We start from the raw sequence: 10,511 nt of genomic DNA, 5'->3' as shown, positions 1-10,511 counted from the left end.
AGAGGCAGGCAGAGTGCCTATGTCAACAGCAAGCATAGAAAATATCATAATAAATAGGACACTGGGTAAAGTAGCAACAAAGGCCTTACCTTAGTAGTGAGTAAAAATTAATCCTAAGTGGTGATGGGTCTGCCTAATAAAGCTTGTAAGGATTACTTGAAAAAATCAAACTATTTCCAAGCAACTGAGTCATATTTGGAAAACAAAGTACATGAATATTTATAGGGAAAAATGGTAGACTAGGAAGCTCCAAGCCCTTTTCCTCCACAGAAGCATCAAAAATAACCAGAAACTGACAAATATCATAACCTTATAGGAGACCTGGAAAACAGTCAAAGGTCTAGAAAAAACAAGCAAATGTCCAAAAGAGAAAAAGCCATATTCAAAACAGTAGAAAATTTCATGACATGTTTACTTGCCCTTGCCTGACCACTTCTTCAGTATGGCAGTCTTGGTCTGGAGGAAGTGGCAGCCCTGTTTTCAATTCCCCCTCTCAAACTAAAAGGAACAGAGCAACCTTATTTGTAGCATTCTAGGGGATGTTTAGGGGATGCCTGAAGGACTGGTCTCCGAGTCACCTATCTCAGGCTTCAGGTGGAGAGATGTGGCAAGTGCCATTCATGAAAACTTCAAGAGGACTGCAGACCCTCTGGGCAAGAGATTATGGGAAAATATATAAAGTAAACCATAAAATGCCCCAAGGAGTAGCTGTATGAGACTTTTTTGAGAGATCAAGACATTAAAAAACAGCTCTGTAAACCAGGAATTGAAAAAGGTACCCAGGCCCAGGCAAGATGTGTGCTCAGAAAAGACCTTAGAAAACCTTCAACTTTTCCTCTGAGCCAATCCCTTTTACTTTAAACTAAGTAGATCATGCTTACCTAATTACTAAAGAACTTCCCTGACACAGAGTCAGTCTGCAGAATGTAAGAGAGGTAGCTGAATTTTCAAATGTTCGATTTTCAACCACAACAACAACAAGTCACTAGGCATACAAGGAAACATGAAAGCACCACCCATGTAAAGGAAGAAAATAAATAGAAACTATCCTTTAAAAATCACAGGAATTATACTTACTAGACAAAGACTTTAAAATATTGTCTTAAATATGCTCAATGAGTTATACAGAAATACAAAGAACTAAAAGATTCCAAAGCAACCCAGAGTCAGGTTGGTCCATACAGCCCCAGGCTTCATGCCTGCCCCAGTGCCAAGTCAGCACCCTTGGACTCAGGCACCAGGCTGGCACCAATAGACATAGGCTTCAGGCCTGCCTAGTGTTTGGATGGTTCTTACATCCTCACCCTCTTGGCAGGCCCCTGCAGCCACATGCTCCAGCAGATCTAGGGTCCAGGTCTGCTCTAGTAGACCCAGGGTCTAGGCTCATCCCTACTGACCCCAGCATTGAGTCAGCCCCCATGGACGCAGGCTCCAGGACATACCCTATGGACCCAGGTGCCAGACCTGCCCTCAGGCACCAAGCCAGCCTGCCCAAGAACTCCCCAAACAAGCTTGCCTGTGGACTATGCCACATAACCTACCCAGAATCTCTAAATGGGCTGATTGATGAAGGGATTTCTCAGACAAAGCCAGTCAGCAAAGACTGAAATTTATCTTTTCTTCTTCAAATGTACAGATACCAATGCATGGCCATGAGAATCAAAAGCAATTAGGGAAAAATGACAACACCAAATAAACAAAATAAAGCCCCAGTAACTGACTCTAGAGAAATGGAATCAGCTTCTTATGAAATGGGAAAAAAAGAAAACTAAATAAATAAATAATTTAAAAAGAAATAGAGATTTATGAACTATCTGACAAAATACTTTAAAATAATTGTTTTTTAAGGAAGTTCAACAAATGTCAAAAAAAACAAAAAACAAAAAACAGAGAAACAATTCAACAGAACCAGAAAAATAAATAACCAAAGTTAGAAATTTAACAGAGACTGAAATGATTTTTTAAAAATCAAATGGAAATTCTGACACTAAAAAATAGGATGAATGAAATGAAAAATGCAATAGGAAGCATCAACAGCAGAACTGACTAAGCAGAAGGAAGAACATATGAACTCAAAGACAGTTTACTTGAAAATATACAGTCAGGGGGATGGGGTAAAGAAGGCCAATTAGAAGCAGCTACATCTATGGCTCTCAAAAAGAGCAGTGAAAATGGCTAGTGAATTCTGCACTTTCAACTGAGGTACCCAGGTTCTCACATTGGGACTGACTAGGCAGGCAGCTCAACCCACAGATAGTGAGGAAAAACGGTGGCATGGCAACCCACCCAGGAGTGGCATGGAGCCAGCAGAACCCACACCCTCAGCCAAGGGAGGCAGTGAATGATTGTGTGACCCTGCCTGGGAAACCATGCTGTTCCCACTAATTTTTGAAACCCAGGAACCAGGAGATCCCCTTGTGAACTTACACCATCAAGGCCTTGGGTCTGAAGCACAGAGCCGGATGGAGACTCAGCAGAGTGCTTGGGCATACAGGGAGACCCAGGAGTTCTGCATACTCCAACTCAGGAATTCCAACAAGACAGGAGATCCATCCATTCACTTTCCTAGGAATGGGGCTGAATCCAAAGAGTCAAGTGGTGTTATCCCACCAGCCCCACTCCCATGTCACCTCACAAGTTAAGACCTACTGGCTTGGAATTCCAACTGGCCAGTGGCAGCACGCTGGAGATAGCCTGAGATGGACCAAGTTCCTAGGGGGAGGGGTGGCCACCATCTCTGTGGTTTGAGACAGCTGTCCTAGCCTGCTGACACCAGGGATGGGGAGCAGTTCCTCACAATGCAACACAGCTGCTATACCTGATTGTGGCCAGTCTTTTTTGTTAAGTGGGACCCTGATCCTTCCCTTCCCACTGGGTGGGGCCTCCCTGCAGAAATTTTAGCAACTCCAGCCAGGGTTATATGGCCAGAACTCTGATCTCTCCCTGGGATAGAGTCCCCAGTGGCAGGGGCAGCCACTGTCTTTGTGGTTCAGCTAATTTATTCTTTCCAGCCTGCTGGCTCTGGAGAGTCCAGGCAGTTAGTGCAGCATACCTGCTCTGCCAAGGGGCAGCCACACTGCTTCTTTAAGCAGGTCCCTGATCCCATTCCTCCTGACTGGGTGAGACCTCCCAACAGGGGTTTCCAGAAACCTGCTACAGGAGCATTCTGGCTGGCATTAGGTTGGTGCCCCCCTGGGATGGAGCTCCTAGAAGAAGGATCAGGCTGCCATCTTTGCTGTTTTGCAGCCTTAACTGGTAATAACTGTAGGTGCAGGAGAGACTAAGGCAGCTAGGGTCTGGAGTGCACACCCAGCAAACCATAGCAGCCCTATGGAAGAGTGGCCTGACTGTTAAAAGAAAAACAAACAGAAAGCAATAACAATAATAACATCAACAAAAAGACCCCACAAAAATCCCAGTTAAAGGTCAGCAGACTCAAAGATTAAAGGTAGAGAAGCCCACAAAGATGAGAAAGAATCAACACAAAAACACTGAAAACTCAAAAAGTTAGAGTGCCTCTTCTCCAAATGATCACAACACCTCCCCAGTAAGGGCACAGAACTAGGCTGAAGCTGAGAAGGCTGAAATGACAGAAGTAGGCTTTAAAAGGTGGGTAATGATGAACTTCACTGAGCTAAAGAAGCATGTTCCAACCCAATGCAAAAAAGCTAAGAATCATGATAAAACAATACAGGAACTGATAACCAGAATATCCAGCTTAGAGAGAAACATAGCTGACCTGATAGAGCTAAAAAACGCAACACAAGAACTTCATAATGCAATCACAAATATCAATAGCAGAACAGATCAAGCAGAGGAAAGAATCTCAGAGCTTGAAGACTATCTTTCTGAAATAAGATAGGCAGACAAGAACAGAGAAAAAGAATGAAAAGGAATGTACAAAACCTCTGAGAAATATAGGATTATGTAAAAAGACTGAACCTATGACTGATTAGGGTACCTGAAAGAGACAAGGAGAAGGAAACCAAGTCAGAAAACATGCTTCAGGATATCATCCAGGAGAACTTCCCCAACTTAGCAAGACAGGCCAACATTCAAATTCAGGAAGTCCAGAGAACCCCAGTAAGATACTCCATGAGAAGGTCAACCCCAAGACACATAATCATCAGATTCTCCAGGGATGAAATGAAAGAAAAAATGCTAAGAGCAGCCAGAAGGAAAGGCCAGGTCACCTACAAAGGGAAGTCCATCAGGCTAACAGTGGATCTCTCAGTGGAAACACTATAAGCCAGAAGAGATTGGGGGCCAATATTCAACATTCTTGAATAAAACAGTTTCTAACCCAGAATTTAATATCCAGCCAAACTAAGCTTCATAAGATCCTTTTCAGGACAAGCAAATGCTAAGGGAATTTGTCACCACCAGGGCTGCCTTGCAAGAGCTCTTGAAACAAGCACTACATATGGAAAAGAAAAACTGTTACCAGCCACTAAAAAAGTACACTGAAGTACACAGATCAGTGACACTATTAAGCAACCACATAAACACATCTGTAAGATAACTAGCTAGCATCATGATGACAGGATCAAATTTACACATAACAATGTTAATCTTAAATGTAAATGGGTTAAATGCCCCAATTAAAAGATACAGAATGGCAAGCTGGATAAAGAGCCAAGCCCCATTGGTATGCTGTCTTCAAGAGACCCATCTAATGTGCAAAGACACACATAGGCTCAAGACAAAAGGATGGACGAAATTTTACCAAGCAAATGGAAAACAGAAAAAAGCAGGGGTCATAATCCTACTTTCTGACAAAACAGACTTTAAACCAACAAAGATCAAAAAAGACAGAGATGGGTATTACATATGGTAAAGCATTCAATTCAACAAGAAGAACTAACTAATCCTAAATATATATACACTAATACAGGAGCACTCGGATTCATAAAACAAGTTCTTAGAGACCTTCAAAGAGACTTAGACTCCCACACAAAAATAGTGGGAGACTTTAACATCCCACTGACAATATTAGACAGATCATCAAGACAGAAAATTAACAAAGATATTCAGGACCTGAACTCAGCTTTGGATAAAGTGGACCTGATCGATATCTACAGAACTCATTACCCAAAAATGATAAGATATATATTCTTCTCATTGCCACATGGCACCTACTCTAAAATTGAAAACATAATTGGAAGTAAATACTTCTCAGCAAATGAAAAATAACTGACATAATAACAAACAGTCTCTCATACTACAGCATAATAAAATTAGAACTCAACATTAAGAAACTCAAAGTCACACAACTACATGGAAATTGAACAACCTGCTCCTGAATGATTCCCAGATAAATAATGAAATTAAGGCAGAAATCAAGAAGTTATTTTTGAAACTGCTGAGAACAAAGAGACAATGTACCAGAATCTCTGGGACAGAGTTAAAGCAGTGTTAAGAGGGAAATTTATAGCACTAAATGCCCACATCAAAAAGCTAGAAAGATCTCAAATCAACAACCTAGCATCACAACTAAAACAACTAGAGAACCAACAGCAAACAAACCCCAAAGCTAGCAGAAGACAAGAAGTAAACAAGATCAGAGAAGAACTGAAGGAGATAGAGACACAAAAAACCCTTCAAGGGCCGGGCACAGTGGCTCAAGTCTGTAATCCCAGCACTTTGGGAGGCCAAGATGGGCAGATCACAAGGTCAGACCACCCTGGCTAACACGGTGAAACCCCGTCTCTACTAAAAAATACAAAAAACTAGCTGGGCGAGGTGGTGGGTGCCTGTAGTCCCAGCTACTCGGAAGGCTGAGGCAGGAGAACGGTGTAAACCTGGGAGGCGGAGCTTGCAGTGAGCTGAGATCTGGCCACTGCACTCCAGCCTGGGCAACACAGCAAGACTCCGTCTCCAAAAAAAAAAAAAAAACCCTTCAAAAAATCAATGAATCCAGAAGCTGATTTTTTTGAAAAAAAATAAATAAATAAGTTAGACTGCTAGCTAGACTAATAAAGAAGAAAAGAGAGAAGAACCAAATAGACACAATCAGAAATGATAAGGGGGATATCACCACTGACCCCACAGAAATACAAACAAACATCAGATAATACTATAAACACCTTTATGCACACAAACTAGAAGATCTAGAAGAAATGGATAAATTCCTGGACACAAACACCCTCCCAAAACTAAATCAGGAGGAAACTGAATCCCTAAAAAGACCAGTGACAAGTTGTAAAATTGAGGCAGTAATAAACAGCCTAGCAACCACAAAAGCTCAGGACCAGACAGATTTACAGCTGAATCCTATCAGAGGTACAAAGAAGAGCTGGTGCCATTTCTATTGAAACTATTCCAAAAAATTGAAAAGAAGGGACTCCTTCCTAACTCAAAGAAGGTCATTATATAATGATAGAGAGGTCAATTCATCAAGAGGACATAATAATTGTAAATATAGTATATATGCACCCAGTATTGGAGCACCTAAATATATAAAGCAAATATCAATAGGTCTAAAGGGAAAAACAAGACTAGTTAAATAACAGTAGGGGACTTCACACCCCACTTTCAGCAATTGGGCAGATCATCCAGATAGAAAATCAATAAGGAAACATTGGACTTAAACTATGCTTTAGACCAAATGGACCTAACAGACATTTACAGAACATTTCATCCAACAGCAGCTGAATGCACATTTCTCTCAAGCACACATGGAACATTATTCAGTATAGATAATATGTTAGGCCACAAATAACAAATTTAAGAAGACTGAAATAATGTCAAGTATCTTTTCCAACCTCAATGGTATAAAACTAGAACTTGTTAACAGGAAGAATTTAGAAAAATTCACAAATACCTGGAAATTAAACAACATGCTCCTGAATAACCAATGGATCAAAGAAATCATAAGAGAAATTAGAAAATATCTTGAGACAAATGAAAGAGGAAACACAATATCAAAACTTATGAGATGTAGCAAAAACAATTCTAAGAGGTAAGGTTATAGCAATAAACGCCTACATCAAAAAAGAAGAAAGGTCTCAAACAGCCTAATGTTGCACCTCAAGGAAATAGAAAAAGTAGAACAAACTAAGCCCGAAGTTAGTGAAAGGGAAGAAATAAAGATTAGAGGTTAAATAAATGAAATAGAGACTAGAAAAACAACAAAAAATATGAATAAAAGGAAGAGTTGGTTATTTGAAAAGAAACAAAATTGACAAATCTTTAGTTACATTAAGAAAAAAAGAGAGAAAACTCAAATAAATAAACTCAAAATGAAAGAGGAGACATTATAATTGATACCACAGAAATACAAATGATCATAAGAGCCTACTACGAATAATTATTCACCAACAAATTAAATAACTTAGAAGAAACGGATAAAGTCCAAGAACATACAATCTACCAAGAAGGAATCAGGAAGAAATTGGAAATCTGAACAGACCAACAGTAAATATGGAGATTGAAACAGTAATAAAAAAATCTCCCATTAAAAAAAAAAAAGTACAGGACCTAATAGCTTCACTACAGAATTCTACCAAATATTTAAGAACTGATATTGATCTGGCATGGTGGTTCACACCTGTAATCCCAACACTTTGAGAGGCTGAGGCAGGAGGATTGTTCAAGGCCAAGAGTTAAAGACCAGCCTGGGCAATGTAGTGAGATCCTGTCTCTAAAAAAAAAAAAATTTAAAAATTAAATTAAAAAATTAGCCAAGCATGGTGAGATAATAAATGTATGTTATTTTGAATCACTAAATTTTGTGATAATTTGTTATGCAGCAATAAACAAATAAAACAACATTCAACACAATGCCAATTAAAATCCCACTACAGAAATTGAAAAACTTATTCTAAGATTAATGAACTATAATAGCCAAAATAGCTCTGAAAAAGATTATTTATTCCACCTGACTTCAAGACTTAGTATAAAACTACAGTAATCAAGACAATGTCACTGACATCAACATAGACAAATAGATCAATGGAACAGAATAGAGTTCAGAACTAGGCCTATACATATATGGTCACTTGATTTTTTAACTTGTTATAATTTTTATTTTTGTGAGATGCACACTTTCCAAAAGATTTGCATTGTTCATACAGTAGTATTTTATAAGCCACATTAATAATGTTTTCATGCAACAAACTGTAAGGTTCAAAGTTGTTTGGCAATCTAATATTTTTACATTAATATTTTAGAGCTCATAATGTGGTGCTAGACTCCTAAAAGCCATCAGAATATTAGTCTCATTCTTTTGGAATCAGTTTACTAATAAGGATGGCAATAATCCAACATTTATGGATTTCTAGACAAGTAATGTATCCTTTACCACTTTCTGGTAATTGCTTTTTAATTGTTTTCTAAAAATTAACAAAATAGGAAAAATGTTTGTACAGAGCTTCACCATAAAAAATGGATGACACATAGTGCATGAAAAAATGCTCATCATCATTATTAATTAGAGAAACACAGATTAAAACCACAAGGAGATACCATTACATACATAATAGAATGGCTAAAATTAAAAAGGATTATACCAAGGGTTGACAAAGATATAGGAAAACAAACTCTCATACACTGCTGGCAGGAATGAAAATAGTACAACCATCTTGGAAAATAGTTTGGAAATTTTAAAAAATTAAACACACACAGTTTTAATCCATTCATGCTGTTATAACAAATACCACAGATTGGGTAACTTATAAAGAACAGAAATTTATCTCTCACAGTTCTTGAGGCTGGATGTACAAGATCGAGGTGCTGGCAGGTTCTGTGTCTGATGAGGGCCCAATCTCTGCTTCCAAGATGGAACCTGGTTGCTGCATCCTCCAGATTGGACAAATGCTGTGTCTTCATATGGTGGGAGGGGCAAACAGCTCCTTCACATCTTATTTATAAAGTCATTAATCCCATTCATAAGGGCAGAGCTTTCATGCCCTAATCACCTCCCCAAAAGCTCCAACTTCTAATACCATCAACTTGGTAATTAGGTTTCAATCTATGACATTTGGAGGGACACATACATTCAAACCATAGCATACAGCTATCATACGATCCCGTCATTCTACTCCTGGGTATTTACCCAAGAAAAATGGGAATACATGTCCTTTTTTTTTTTTTTTTTTTTTTTGAGACGGAGTCTCGCTCTGTTGCCCAGGCTGGAGTGCTGTGGCCGGATCTCAGCTCACTGCAAGCTCCGCCTCCCGGGTTCCCGCCATTCTCCTGTCTCAGCCTCCCGAGTAGCTGGGACTACAGGCGCCCGCCACCTCGCCCGGCTAGTTTTTTGTATTTTTTAGTAGAGACGGGGTTTCACCGTGTTAGCCAGGGTGGTCTCGATCTCCTGACCTCGTGATCCACCCGTCTCGGCCTCCCAAAGTGCTGGGATTACAGGCTTGAGCCACCGCGCCCGGCCGGGAATACATGTCCTTATAAAGACTGGTACATGAATGTTCACAGCAGCATTATTTCTAGTAGCAACAAACTGGTAATAACTCAAATGTCTATCAACTACTGAATGGTTAAACAAATTGTTATATATACATACAATGGAATCTACTCTGCAATAAAAAGGAATGAACTAATAATATACAAAACAACATGAATATATTCAAATAATTGGGCTGAGTGCAGGAAGCCAGACATAAATGGATATATACTGCATGATTACGTTTACATAAAACTCTAGAAAAATGCAAACTAAACTATAGTGATGGAAAATAGATCAATGGTTTGGAAGAGAGAGGAAATGAAAGGAGTAGGGAAAAACGATTACAAAGGGGCATAAAGAAAGTTCTGAGGATGTGGTAATCTTGACTGTGATAATGGTTTCACAAGTATATACAAATGTGAAATTTTATCAAATTGTTCACAAATTGTTTGTTTTTTGAGACGGAGTCTCACTCTTGTCGCCCAGATCGGAGAGCAGTGGTGTGATCTCGGCTCACAGCAACCTCCACCAACCAGTTCAAGCGATTTTCCTGCCTCAGCCTCCGGAGTAGCTGGGATGATAGGCGCCTGCCACCACTCCTGGCTAAATTTTTGTATTTTTAGTAGAGACAGGGTTTCACCATGTTTGACAGGCTAGTCTTAAACTCCTGACTTCAGGTGATCCACCCGCTTCGGCCTCCCAAACTGCTGGGATTACAGGTGTGAGCCACCATGCCCAGCCTAAGTTGTTCACTTTAAATATGTGTAGCTTATTGTACATTAATCATATCTCAGAAAAGTGTTTTTAATTACTAAGTTCTAGACAAATGAAAAATTTAAGCAACAAAAATGAAACTATGGTATATACTCAAAAGAACTGAAAATAAGGATTTGAACAGATACTTATACACCAACATTCACTGGAACATTATTCACAACAGCAAAAAGGTGGAAACTGATGTATTCATCTACATGGAAGACCGGCACTCTTAAAACATTTTTTAGAAGTGTGAATTTCTACAATTGGAGGGCAATTAGGCAATATATACATTGAAAATGCACACACCCTTTGATCCAGCAATTTCACTAGAAGGAATTTTTCCTACATATAT

The sequence above is a fragment of the Papio anubis genome, chromosome 13 (assembly GCF_008728515.1).
Source record: "Papio anubis isolate 15944 chromosome 13, Panubis1.0, whole genome shotgun sequence".
NCBI lineage: Eukaryota > Metazoa > Chordata > Mammalia > Primates > Cercopithecidae > Papio > Papio anubis.
This window is presented reverse-complemented; position numbering follows the sequence as displayed.